Source organism: Stenella coeruleoalba (assembly GCF_951394435.1).
Source record: "Stenella coeruleoalba genome assembly, chromosome: 5".
NCBI lineage: Eukaryota > Metazoa > Chordata > Mammalia > Artiodactyla > Delphinidae > Stenella > Stenella coeruleoalba.
Window position 1 is genome coordinate 53,721,160 of NC_137150.1, and position 13,177 is coordinate 53,734,336.

Below are 13,177 nucleotides of genomic sequence, written 5' to 3' on the forward strand. Positions count from 1 at the left end.
AAGATGATGTCCTGCAAATATAGTTTCCCTTAACCTCCAAAAAAATAATTGGGTTAATCCAGCCACCGTAAGTGTGAAACTGAGGAGCTGCTTACTAAGATCGAATTTAATATTGTCCCATGTCATCTGAGAGCTACGTGCCTGATCGTGTTGCCACTGCACAAAGTAAGCCTGACTACAAACGATAAAAGAATGATTATTCCAATATTTAGACACAGTTCATTGCAACCCTGAACAGAATGGGGGAAAAAATGTTTTATCTTATGTGATTCTATCAATGTCTCTGGAAAGTCATTTATCTGGTTGCTATGTTAGTAGAAGAGCAAAGATAGTGGGAGGAATCTTCCATTATTCTTACCCATGACTTTCAATATGAAATTTTAATAAAATGGATTTGGGGGTTTTATTTCTTTTTAAAACACCCAATGTAAGAAAATGAGATATTGGAAACGTGTTTTTTTAAAACATTTATGAACCATAAAACTCTACATAAAATTGAAATTATTATTAACTATGGCTGCTTCTAATCTTATGCTTTAAAGGTTAAAAAAAAGGGACTAGAATTTACAATTATTGCCTATAAATAGAGAGGATTATGTAAAAATTAGCCTTATCTATTTGCATGTTAAGAGCAAGATGACCAGTGGCCCTCAGAGTGACATGCAGTTTTTAGAGTGGCTCTGTTACTGACTGCATGTGTGGCTTGGAGAGGTCCTCCGGCCTCTCCAGCTTTCCTCCTAAGTAGGATGGGGGTACTAGAATTAATGATACCTAAACACTCTTCTGATTCCAACATTCTATGGTCCTGTGACATTTCTACCCTATTACAAAAGAACAACATTTAAAAGTGTGAACGCTCTGATAACTTTTTTTCTTGCATTATTTCATAAAAGTGCCATGAAAGCAAACTGACAAGTTCAGGCAGCTTTCAGAACATAAAGGAGAAAGGCTGACAGCTTTTGAGAACCTCTTTGCTTTCCACTGAAAGCAAGTAGAGAACCCTTGCTCTCTGGCCCTGAATGTCATAATATTATGTCTAGCGTCATTGAAATGTCTGACAACACTGTCGATTAAAAATGAGAATCACTGGGCCATATTTACTGTTATAAGGTGAAGGATAGTTTGAAAAGTATGGCATGAAGTATCCCAAAAGGATGATTTAGCTTAGACAATATTAACAAAATTTCACATGATAATAGGTATAGTCGTTTGGCAGTAATTTGTTTCTTACTTTTTTCTGCATTTAGCTCTACCTTAAAAATTCCCCTTCGTTTGTAAAGCTTTGTAAAATGCTGAATTTAGAATTCTGAAGGGACTGTCAATTAATATTATGAATAATATTATTTAGAAACCATTCTGTGTGCTGCACAAGCCCTTTGAAAATGATTTGATAACCACTAAAGTGGCTGTCATTCATCTTTCAGAATCTGTTATACCTGGAAGTTTTATGTGACCTTTAGAAAACTGCATTCACAGAAATGTTCCTTCTAGTTTCCTAATAATTTTTATAAGAAATATTACCACACTGAGGTAAAAGAGTTTTACTTCCTTAGGCCAAATTCTTGTCACAACATGAAATAGGCAAAAGCAATTAGTCTAAAAAAAGCTCAGCCACAGTATCTTAGAATTTAAAGGAATAACCCTTAGGAATTAGCTCGCATAATTTCTTATCCACTGTTTTATAGGTAGACCTCATTTAACATGGCTGACATGTTGCCCCACGGCCTCTGCTGAGCAGTCACTACATTGTTAGCAGACCTGCTCAGTTTTTGTAAAGCTCTATTATTAATTTTTACCTTATATTGACCAAATACCTACCTATCTATCAGTCGCTCACTCACACTATGCTTTTTGAGGCCAAAGTAAATTTATCCATGCACTCTTCATACCTACCTAGTTTCTGTTAGGGGCTCTGTGTTTTTCTCCATATGTCAGAAACCCATCACCAGTGGACTTGTACGAGTGCGGGACTGTTTTTCTCACAAAATGAGAAGTCCGATAGAAAGCTTGGTATTAATTCAGTGTTTCAAAGGTAATAGACCCAAAGTCTCTGCCTTTTCTTCATGGTTGCTGATGGAAGCTAAGGTTACAGCCATAACTTCAGTACTCCATGTGTACAGAAGGGGAGGAAATACTCACATCCACAAAGTCTGCCTGATCTTTCAACAGTCTTTAAAGTTCTGCCCAACAATTTTTGCTTAAGTCTCATTGGTCTTAGCTAAAATGACTGAGAAAAGAATTTTTATACCTGGGCACACTGTCATACCCAATGAAATTGAGATTCTGTTAATAAAGAAGAGAGGAAAATCAATATAGCATCAAGCAGTCTCTACCACATTAACCTTTAAGTATCCTAGAACATCTGCAAAATCCCAAGTTCTCTCTTCTCTCTCTCAAGGTAGAAGCAATTCCAACTACTTTGAACTTTCTTTCTGAGATCCCTCATGAAAAACATCATCATCTTCCCAAAGTGTGGAGTGCCTTCTTAAAGTACAGCACACAGAGTTGGACATAATATGACACTTGGGGTCAGACCGCGGCAATACTAACTCTTGTCCTGTAGTTACTGCATTTCTATTCAGGCAACCTCACATTTAGAAATCTTTTTCAGTCACTAGCTCAAATTGAACATGCAACCAGGCAAAGCCAGCTGAAATTTTTCACATGGAATGAACCAAAGCTAGGATTACCCTATCCCATACTTACATTTTAATCAACTTTATTGAGGTGTCATTTACGTATGATAAAAAGCACCCATTATAAATGTGAAATTTGTTGAGCTTTGGCAAATGTGCACAATTGTGTAACCACCATTACAAACAAGATATAGAATATTTCCATCACCTCAAAAAGTTCTCTCATGCCCTTTTCCTGTCAGTCCCAGGAAACTACTGTCCCAGGAAACTACTGGTCAAATTTCCGTTATTATAAATTTATTTTGTCTACTCTAGAAACCTCATAAAAACAGGATCATATATATTCTTTCATGCCTGGCATCTTTCGCACAGCTTGGTTTTAAAATTTATTTGTGTTGATGTGTGTATCATTAACTCATTTCTGATTATTGCTCAGTATATTCCATTATGCACGCAAATCATTGTTTGCTATCTATCCTCCAACTGATTGGCATTTTGATTTTTTCCACTTTAGGGCTATTTTGAATCAACCTGAGGTGAATGTTCATATACAAGTCTTTTCGTAAACACAGGTTTTCTTTCTCCTTAGCAAACACTTAGGAGTAGAATTGCTGGGTCCTATAGTAAGTGTATGTTTAACTTTATGAGAAAATGCCAATCTGATTTTCACAGTGGTTAAACCATATTACACTCCCACCAGTAATGTTTGGCAGTCTCCTTGCCCCACATCATTGAAACATTTCTATCTTCAGTCTTTATTTTAAAATTCTAATATTTGTGTACTCATTGTAGTTTCTTTTATACATATATATTTTATTTATACTTTGTATTCGATATATTTCATGATAAACAATTTTTTTTCCATCTTAACCATTTTTTAAGTGTTCAGTTCAGCGGTATCAAATACATTCACATCGTTGTGCAAAAATCACCTCTGTCCATCCCCATAACTGTTTTCATCTTGTGAAACTGAAGATCTATACCCATTAAACAATAACTCCCCGTTATTCCTTGCCCCCAGCCCCTGGTAACCACCAGTCTACTTTCTGTCTTTATGATTTTGACTATTCTAAGTACCTCATATAAGTGGGATCATACAGTATGTATCTTTTTCTGACTGGCTAATTTCATTTAGCATAATGTCCCCAAGGTTCATCCATGTTATAAACATACTGCAGAATCTCCTTCCTTTTTAAGACTGAACAATATTCCATTGCATGTATATCCACATTTTGCTTATCCGTTCATCCACTGATGGACACTTGAGTTGCTTCCATGGTTTAGTTATTACGAATAGTGCTGCTATGAACATGGGTGTACAAATATCTCTTTGAGATCCTACTTTCACTTCTTTGGGGTATATCCGCAGAAGCGGAATTGCTGGATCATATAGTAATTCTATCTTTAATTACTTGAGGAAACACCATACTGTTTTCCAAACTGACTGTGCCAGTTTCCACCAGTAGTACGCCAGGGTCCCAATTTCTCCATGTCCTTGCAAACACTCATATTCTATTTTTTTGATGGTAGCCATCCTAATGGGTGTAAGGTGGTATCTCGTTGCAGTTTTGATTTGCATTTCCCTAATGATTGTTGAAGTTGAGCATTTTTTCATGTGCTTATTGGCCATTTGTATCTCTTCTTTGGACAAATATCTGTTCAAGTCTTTTGTTAGTGTTGAATCAGGTTGTTTGGTTTTTTGTTATTTTTTTCTTTTTTTTTGAATTTTTAAATTTAATTTTACTTATTTTTTTATACAGCATTTTCTTATTAGTCATCCATTTTATACACATCAGTGTATACATGTCAATCCCAATCTCCCAATTCATCACACCCCCACCCCCACCCCCAGCTGCTTTCCCTGCTTGGTGTCCATACGTTTGTTCTGTACATCTGTCTCTCAATTTCTGCCCTGACATGAGTATTGGTACTCCAGCTTCCATTTGATTTCCGTTTTCATGGAGTATCTTTTTCCATCCCTCACTTTCAGTGTGTATGTGTCCCTAGGTCTGAAGTCAGTCTCTTGTAGACAGCATATATATGGGGCTTGTTTTTGTATCCATTCAGCAAGCCTCTGTCTTCTGGTGGGAGCATTTAATCCAATCACGTTTAAGGTAATTATCCATATGTATGTTCCTGTTACCCTTTTCTTAATTGTTTTTGGTTTTTTTTTGTAGGCCCTTTTCTTCTCTTGTGGTTCTCACTTAGAGAAGTTCCTTTAGCATTTGTTGTAGGGCTGGTTTGGTGGTGCTGAATCTCTTAGCTTCTTTTTGTCTGTACAGATTTTGAGTTTTCCATTGAATCTGAATGAGATCCTTGCTGGGTAGAGTAATCTTGGTTGTAGTTTCTTCCCTTTCATCACTTTAAGTATATCATGCCACTCCCTTCTGGCTTGTAGAGTTTCTACTGAGAAATCAGCAGTTAACCTTATGGGAGTTACCTTGTATGTTATTTGTCATTTTTCCCTTTTTTCTTTCAATAATTTTTCTTTGTCTTTAATTTTTGCCAGTTTGATTACTATGTGTCTTGGCGTGTTTCTCCTTTGGTTTATCCTATCTGGACTTTCTCTGCTTCGTGGACTTGGGTGGGTATTTCCTTTCACATGTTAGGGAAGTTTTCAACTATGATCTCTTCAAATATTTTCTCAAGTCCTTTCTGTCTCTCTTCTCCTGGGACCCCTGTAATGAGAATGTTGTTGCATTTAATGTTGCCCCAGAGCCTGTCTTCATTTCTTTTCATTCTTTTTTCTTTATTCTGTTCCATGGCAGTGAATTCCACCATTCTGTCTTCCAGGTCACTTATCCATTCTTCTCAGTTATTCTGCTATTGATTCCTTCTAGTGTATTTTTCATTTCAGTTATTGTATTGTTCATCTCTCTCTGTTTGTTCTTTAATTCTTCTAGATTTTTGTTAAACATTTCTTGTATCTTCTAGATCTTTGCCTCCATTCTTTTTCCGAGGTCCTGGATCATCTTCACTATCATTATTCTGAATTCTTTTTCTGGAAGGTTGCCTTTCTCCACTTCATTTAGTTGTTTTTCTGGGGTTTCATCTTATTCCTTCATCTGGTACATAGTCCTGTGACTTTTCATTTTGTCTGTCTTTCTGTGAATGGTTTTTGTTCCACAGGCTGCAGAATTATAGTTCCTCTTGCTTCTGCTGTCTGCCCTCTGGTGGATGAGGCTATCTAAGAGATTTGTGGAAGTTTCCTGATGGGAGGGACTGTTGGTGGGTAGAGCTGGCTGTTGCTCTGGTGGGCAGAGCTCAGTAAAACTTTAATCCGCTTGTCTGCTAATGGGTGGGGCTGGGTCCCCTCTCTGTTGGATTTTTGGCCTTAGGCACCCAACACTGGAGCCTACCCGGGCTCTTTGTTGGGGCTAATGGGGACTCTGGGAGGGGTCACGCCAAGGAGTACTTCCCAGCACTTCTGCTGCCAGTTTCCTTGTCCTCACCATGAGACAGAGTGACCCCCTGCCTCTGCAGGAGACCCTCCAACAGTAGCAGGTAGCTTCCCATAATTATAGGGTGGAATAAATTTTTTCTTATGCATTCTTAAAGTAATTTTGTTGATGAAGTTCTTTTCCCAGGTAGTGATTTAAAACATTAATATGTTTATAGTTGTTTTTTATGCAGTACAATTATTTTAGTTTTATTTGACAATTCAAATTTTAGTTGGAGAGGAAACAGCAGACAAGTGGAAGATATATTTCTTCCATATACATAAGTTTAGTAACAAATAGATTTAGCATTTTAACAATTTTTCTAAAAATATTTTTTCATTTAATAATTTCTCAAGTATGTGAATCTTTAAATTTCAAAGACTATATTTATTAGAGTTGATTCATAGCAATCTTCTTCTAAAACAAATACATCAATTTTTAATAATAATTTTTTTAACTTGATATCAAGAAGTTTATTTTAAAAAATAGAATGGCATCCTGCCAAATCAGTCACATCACATCCACAGCCTGGTGAAGGGAGAATAATTCTAGTGGACCAAGTTTCATAACTGCAGTGTATGTGGAACATTTATTTTTATCAGTAGTTGTTATTTTACATCAGGACACTTGCTGACCAAAAAACAATGCTCGTTGCAATGAAACCATCACCTTGAAATTTCACCATATATAACTCAAACATTCCTGACAATTGGTTCTTAGCATATAAAGCACTTAAACAAACCATAGAGTCAACTATTAGTTTAATCATTTTTTAAGTACTCTGTTTAATAGAAAATACATTTTCATTTCTCAGTATATTTGTTTACTGAATATCTGTAAGGGTAATATTCTAGAGCTGTAAGTAGTATATTCAGTGTTTTGCTTCTCTTGAATAAGAGCTTGCAAAAATATAAATGGTCTGGTTTAAATGGTTAGAAATTAATAACTTCCTTTTTTTTTCATAGAATATAATTGATTTGTAAAATTTAGTGTGAATAAGGTTCAAAGAATAGCAGAGTGTAAGTTTCTGTTTAACATCTCTCTCATTTGTGGAGCAACAGGTGACCGCAGAGTTGGGACAGTGAGATGGCAGTGAGTACTGCCAGCAACAGCCCAGTTGTAAGAATTTTGGTGGCACCTGTCAGTGTGATGAGATTGCTCTATTTTGAAGGATGATCCTCCTCAGTGCCCTAGTTTTCCTATTAACCCGCTTACTACCATACTGCTCCTTGCCCTTCTCTTGGACTAACTGCTGTGTCTTGTCCTATCTTTGATACAGAATCTTAAATGCTTTCAGTGGCAGCTCTTATCAGTACCACAGGAGGGGAGCGCCTTAGAGAACTGAAGTACTGTTATATTTTTCCACCTTCCAGGATAAAAGCATGCTGTTTGGATAAGAGCTGAAAATGGTTCAAGGAAAGAGTCCTAGATAAAAATAGATAAATAAATGAAATAAAATGTGAATAAATCTTTTCAAATGGTTCATGAAACAATATGACATTATTTCATACGTCTTTAAGAAGTGAAGGGTTTGAAGAGTACACACATGCCAGGTGGTCTGAGGCAAAAATCCTCTTGCTTGTGAAATAAACATTTGTAGACAGGAATCTTTTTTTTTTTTTTTAATATGATGTTTGGGAACATAATGGGAACTCTTAAACCTAGTGTACATCAAAGTTGGAATATATTAACATTTGATATAAAACGTCGCCATCTGTTCTCCTGTTCTTTACTGAATTCAGAAAAGACCAGTAGTCCAACAACACAATGACCTGTGTTTATAAGAAAGTATCACTTTTTGAGCAAAACACATAATATTAAGATTGATTGATTTAAAAGGATATTTTAAGGCCAGAAATCTGAATTAAATAGAACCATAATTAAGTTATTCTTAGCTGTCAACAGGTAGCTTAATGTAGTTTCTTACAACAGATTTAAACTTTTATTTTGGAATCAATTTCCACTGTTTAAAACAGACATTGGCAAACTATGTCCCACTTCTTGTTTTTGAAAATAAGTTTTATTCTAACATAACTATGCCCATTCATTTACTTAATATCTATGGCTATTTTCATGATACAAATGAGTTGAGTAGTCATAACAGAGACCATATGTCCAAAAAAATACTTACTCTCTGGCCTCTACAGAAAGGTTTGAGACTCTTGTCTAAATCATAAAACCGCACTTGTTGAAGCTTAAATTTATTATAGTCTAAAAAAAATAAGTATTATAAGACTTATGTTCAATATTTTCTACTTAGAAAATTTTCAGATAAATCAGTAATGTACCAAAGTGAGGGTTTTTTAAAAAAATTAATTAATTAATTTTTGGCTGCGTTGGGTCCTCGTTTCTGCTCGCTGGTTTTCTCTAGTTGCAGCAAGCAGGGGCTATTCTTCGTTGCGATGCATGGGCTTCTCACTGCGGTGGCTTCTCATTGCGGAGAACGGGCTCTAGGCATGCGGGCTTCAGTAGTTGTGGCATGTGGTCTCAGTAGTTGTGCTTGTGAGCTATAGAGCGCAGGCTCAGTAGTTGTGCATGGGCTTTGTTGCTCCACAGCATGTGGGATCTTCCTGAAACAGGGATCGAACCCATGTTCCCTGCATTGGCAGGCGGATTCTTAACCACTGTGCCACCAGGGAAGCCCCCCAAAGTGAGTTTTGTGGAAAGCCTATGGGTATGTTTAAAAGAAAGAAAAACAAAAGGGATCCTATAGTTGAATGGGATACTCTCTTTTCCCCTACTTGAGAATCTGTCAGATGATGAGGATCTGAGAAATCATTCAATAAATTAACGACTTTAACTTTTTAAATCTAATATTACCCAAATTTCTTTGACTTCCCCTTCTCCCCACTATAAACCAGTTTTTAATATTTTTGCAGGACAATAGTGGTCTGCAGAAGAAAGTGCTAAAAATGCTAACCTAAAAAAATATGTACTTCTAAAACGTGAAAACGTATAGGTCAGAATAGCTCAACTGAATTTATAGAATCATAGATTGTAGATTTAAAAGAGCCGTATAGTTTATTTGATCGAATTCCCAATCTTAGCAGATTACAGAAAAATAAAATTGATAATTCCAATATGCTAATCTTATTTTACTACATAAGAGATGGCTAATCATGACTACCTTCAAGTTAACAAAATGCACTTAGTGAATTGTGTATATATGTTGGCTTCACTCACTGTAGTTAAAGCATCATTATGCCATAAGTGCTGAAACAATTGTGGTTTTACATATTGCATTAAATCAGTTAGTGCTATAATTAATTTTAATAGGATGTTTTTAAGTCCCTAACTAGATTACTTTATAACTAAGTACTGAATGCACCCTCTACATGTTTTGTTATTTTAGAGGTACTGTAAGTTTAATTATGCAGATAATCCAAGTAGATTTTTATTTTGCCTCTGGGTTATCACTTTCATTTTAATGGCTTGAATGCTTCTTATCACTATTTGTGAATGGGATTAATTAAATCTAGAATGATGCTTTTAATACTGTGTGATGGAATAAATTTAGTAAGAGGGTTGACATCCATGTGTTGGTCAAAATTATTATTGAATCCGTTAGACCCTGAGAAGTATAAACTCAGAAAGACAAAATTTACTTCCATTTAGCATTTTACTGTAAATGTAGTCATTCTTTTATGGATTGCCAGTTGATTCTAAAATTTAAAAAAAATATTTTTCACATTCATTCTTCTATTAAACAAATCCTTGTTGAGAACTTACTATGTATCCTATTAGAATATAAATTCCACAAAGCAGAAATCTTGATTTGTTTATGCTGTGTCCTTATTGCTTGGCATATAGTAGCTACTCAAAACTATGTATTGAATGAATGAATGGTTTTAAATACTGAAGATTCAGCAGCATAACATGAAACAATCTCAGTACTCAAATTGCTTAAAGGCATTTGTAGCACCATGTAGAAAATACACAATAGAGATAAATATAGAGGCTATGAGTCACTTAGGAAGAGACTAACCCACTTTTTAGGAAAGGGGCCAGGGAAGGCTACCTTGCAACTACTAATTTACTTTCTGATTCTATGGATTTCTCTATTCTGGGCATTTCATATAAATGGAATAGTGCAATACAATATAATGCATGTATAAATAGAATAATATCAATACAATATGTTGTCTTTTGTGACTGGTTTCTTTCACTTAGTATAATATTCTCAAGCTTCATTGTTACATGTGGTAGCATGTATCAGTATTTTATTCCTTTTTATTGCCAAATAATTTCCCATTATGTGGACATCCCATATTTGGTTTACCCATTCATTAATTGATAGACTTTTTTCCTGCTTTTTGGCTATTATGAATAATACTAATATTAACATTTATGTACAGGTCTTTTTGTGTGTGGATACATGCTTTGAATTCTCTTGGATATATAACCAGGAGTGGAATTGCTAGATCATATGAAAACAATTTTATGTTTGAACTTTTTGAAGAACATTCAAACTGTTTTCCAAACTGGCTGTGCAATTTTACATTGCCACCAGCAGTATACGATGATTCCAATTTCTCCAGGCCAACACTTGTTATTATTGATCTTTCTTATTATAGTCTTCTAAGGTTATTATTTTTTAATGGAAAATGGCTTTCAATTTGTGGAATTTTAAATACCAGCAGCCCTGGGAGAGGTATTTGTAAGAAGCTATGGTTAATTATGTAAATATTATCTTCTCTTGGGGGTGGTTTCAGAAAATATGGACTTCTTTTTTTTTTTTTTAATTAGAAGACTGTACATTTGACAGTAGCCTTTCACTATAAGTAGCTCTCCAAAGATTTATATAACTGAGTTAAGGAATCACTATTATAAGTAAATCATCTTAGAATTAAAAGTTTTAACATTAATTTATTCAGAAGATCACATTCGAATTAATATTTCCTATGTTTTGGATCAAATTTTATGTGCTATTAAATGTTTTATTTTTTATATGTATGCTCTGATTTATTCCATCAGTATTCTCCCTAAGTAGATTAACCCTCTTTTAAAGGCAGCAGTTCTGTTTTATATGTTCCTGAGAGCTGTGAATGGTCTGGAGCTGTGAAGGGTCTGAGATTCTACCTTACTTTCCAGCTAACAAATAAGCCTGCCACCGTTTCATGGTTGCTGGCAGAAGACACAGGCCGCCTCAGTCAGAGACAAAGAACTCTATTACTTACCACAATAGCAATAGCCAGAATATCAGCATTTTCCTTTGCCTCTTCCCCAGTCTCCAGTTTGTTCAGGGTGACATGAAGAGGGACAAGTGACATCAGCACATACAATGCATTATGTCATCCAAGAGGAACATTAAACTTGAGAGAAAGATACTGTTTCTGTTTTCCATGTCTGTTTACTATATAAAACATTCTTGAAATGATAGCCCAGAACAAAGGCAGTCAGTGCTTCTGCTTACAAGATATACAGAAGTGTGAGACCCATGAAGAATTGACTTCCAATAGTTCTTTTCAACTATAATGTAGCTCTCAAAGTGTTTTGTACCTAGGAAGTTATAAGTTTGTTGACTTAATTTTGTTTTGCCATGCAGCATATATCAAGCGATGAATTTGTGAAATAAATATTTATTTTCTGTAAAATCTTCTGATTAGACCAAATGCTTCCCTTTTTATAACAGTAATGATTTTGTCGAGTTAAACTTTAACTTCTCTGTGATCATTGCCAAAAGAAAACTAGGTTATCTTTTGTAATGCATAAAAAATAATGTATATGTGTAATAAGTAGATGTGCTACTTTAAGAGATTATCAACTGAAATAATACAAAATCAAACAAGTTAATTTTTAATTAATTGCAATAAACTGGAGTGCTTAACATGAAGCTCCTCTCAACTAAATCCATTACTATCATTTAAAAAATTTATTTTATATTAATGTAAAAATACCAAGGGTAATAACCTGAAGGTAGTTGAGCTGGAGGAGTGAAGAGAAACCATCAACACCCTTGTTCAGACTCCCATAATTCACTTGGTGTTAACCACCTCCCCACTGAGGGAAGCTATAATCCATAGAGTGCTTATTTTCTTTCCCCTTTATTTATTTATTTTCCCTACTGACATTTATTACTTTAATGATACTTAGGTGCTGTAGAATAAATGCCTCTGTTTCAGACATATAGAAAATCCAATAATCTATCACTTTGATAAACCATTCCATTAGTAGGGAATAACTACAAATATTCTATCTGCAAGTACTTTATATCATTCTGGAAATACAATCAAGAGGCAATGCTTTAAGGCTACACATTAAGGCTACCTTGGTTATTTAAATGTGTATAAGCAACAAGGGCACTTTTGCAAAAGGTAGTATAAATTAAACAGTATCTCCATCTTAGGAAAAGAAAAGCTATTACAAGCCAACTACACATTCAGAATGGTATCTTACAACTTATTGCTATTATTCTCATGCAGGGTAGATTATTGCTCACAACCACACATTTCAGAACACCAAGCAATTTTCATATTTTTGTTACCTTTTAAGCAGGGTGACAGCAGAATAAAAACTTTTAAAATTAAACTTTTCTTTTCTGTTAAAAGTGAAATTTATTACAATACAGTAAGTGCAAGTGTTATTAAAAATGCTTGTTAAAATTATAGTGTCTATATAATTTTTCTAATATAAATATTGGAAATAACAACTTTAACAGTTCTACACATACATAGTACACTGAAAACATAAAATCATGCACAAGGCTAAAATATCACTTTGCACATTATCCTTTTAGGTATTACTCTTGTCTTCTGGTCCCAGCATCATTACAGAATATGAAGGAGTTACAAACTTCAAGGTTTCAGTGTTTTCAATGTATGTCAGTTATCACACATTAACAATGCTTTAAAATCATTGCTTATATTCTACACGTGGTTCTAGTTCCCATATTTCCCTTTCTCGATAGGTCTTGGACAAAAAGTTGATCTAGAAAACCTATGATTACAGGACCCAGCATGACATGAATTCTCAATGCCTCATTTAAAAGTGGCATAAAGTGGCATATATATATATATATATATATATATATATATATATATATATTTTTTTAAGTCCTACAGGGCCTGAAAGACAATAAGTATATCGCATGTAAATAAGATA

At 34.7% G+C, this 13,177-nt stretch overlaps 1 protein-coding gene across 9 annotated transcripts in view; it reads left to right on the plus strand.

Annotated features, from left to right (window-relative positions):
* Nucleotides 1-13,177, plus strand: part of NAALADL2 (N-acetylated alpha-linked acidic dipeptidase like 2) — a 1,497,545-nt gene that overhangs the window by 984,346 nt on the left and 500,022 nt on the right. The gene's annotated exons all lie outside the window — the stretch shown is intronic.